General features: G+C 40.1%; 1 non-coding gene across 1 annotated transcript; it reads right to left on the bottom strand.

Moving 5' to 3' along the window:
• Positions 1–646: 646 nt before the first annotated feature.
• Positions 647–754, bottom strand: LOC148553913 (small nucleolar RNA R71). Its single transcript, XR_015892678.1, has one exon. It is a non-coding gene; the product is annotated as a small nucleolar RNA R71 (small nucleolar RNA).
• Between the last annotated feature and the right edge of the window lie 815 nt (positions 755–1,569).

Here is a 1,569-nt window from a genome sequence, read left to right as displayed (position 1 = left end):
TCTTCCCTTCTTTACATTACATTCTTTTCTTCTTCTACTCACACAGGGGAACCTCTATACTTGGGCAAAAAGTATTCCTATTATTATTATTTTTCTGTTCTCTCTTTTTCATATGAGCAGGAGCAAGGACAATAATATTCTTGTTGAAGCAGATCCAGAACCTGAAAGGACTCTGAAGAGGAAACTAAGAGAAGCTAAATTACAACAATCCAGCAAGCACCTTTCAAAAATTTTCGAACAGGAAGAGGAGATGGCAGCCGAAAATAATAATAATGCAAGGAGGATGCTTAGTGACTTTACTGCACCTAATTCCAATTTACATGGAAGAAGCATCTCCATCCTTACCATTGGAGCAAACAATTTTGAGCTGAAACCTCAATTAGTTTCTCTGATGCAGCAAAACTGCAAGTTTCATGGACTTTCATCTGAAGATCCTTTTCAGTTCTTAACAAAATTTTTGCAGATCTGTGATACTGTTAAGACTAATGGAGTAGATCCTGAAGTCTACAGGCTCATGCTTTTCCCTTTTGCTGTAAGAGACAGAGCTAGAATATGGTTGGACTCTCAACCTAAGGATAGCCTGAACTCTTGGGATAAGCTGGTCAAGGCTTTCTTAGCCAAGTTCTTTCCTCCTCAAAAGCTGAGTAAGCTTAGAGTGGATGTTCAAACCTTCAGACAGAAAGAAGGTGAATCCCTCTATGAAGCTTGGGAGAGATACAAAGAACTGACCAAAAAGTGTCCTTTTGACATGCTTTCAGAATGGACCATCCTGGATATATTTTATGATGGTCTTTCTGAATTAGCTAAAATGTCATTGGATACTTCTGCAGGTGGATCCATTCACCTAAAGAAAACGCCTGCAGAAGCTCAATAACTCATTGAGATGGTTGCTAATAACCAGTTCATGTACACTTCTGAGAGGAATCCTGTGAGTAATGGGACACCTCAGAAGAAGGGAGTTCTTGAAATTGATACTCTGAATGCCATATTGGCTCAGAACAAAATATTGACTCAGCAAGTCAATATGATTTCTCAGAGTCTGAATGGAATGCAAGCTGCATCCAACAGTACTCAAGAGGCGCCTTCTGAAGAATAGGCCTATGATCCTGAGAACCCTGCAATAGCAGAGGTAAATTACTTAGGTGAACCTTATGGAAACACCTATAACTCATGATGGAGAAATCATCCAAATTTCTCATGGAAGGATCAACAAAAGCCTCAACAAGGCTTTAATAATGGTGGAAGAAACAGGTTTAGCAATAGCAGGCCTTTCCATCATCCACTCAACAACAGACAGAGAACTCTGAACAAAATACCTCTAATTTAGCAAACTTAGTCTCTGATCTATCTAAGGCCACTGTGAGTTTCATGAATGAAACAAGATCCTCTATTAGAAATTTGGAAGCACAAGTGGGCCAGCTGAGTAAAAGAGTCACTGAAATCCCTCCTAGTACTCTCCCAAGCAATACAGAAGAAAATCCAAAAGGAGAGTGCAAGGCCATTGATATAACCATCATGGCCGAATCCAAAGAGGAAGGGGAGGACGTGAATCCCAGTGAGGAAGACCTC

Source organism: Arachis ipaensis, chromosome B7 (assembly GCF_059453495.1).
Source record: "Arachis ipaensis isolate K30076 ecotype BB chromosome B7, ASM5945349v1, whole genome shotgun sequence".
Classification (NCBI taxonomy): domain Eukaryota; kingdom Viridiplantae; phylum Streptophyta; class Magnoliopsida; order Fabales; family Fabaceae; genus Arachis; species Arachis ipaensis.
The sequence above is the reverse complement of the archived record's forward strand: the minus strand, read 5'-3'. Positions and strand labels throughout refer to the sequence as shown.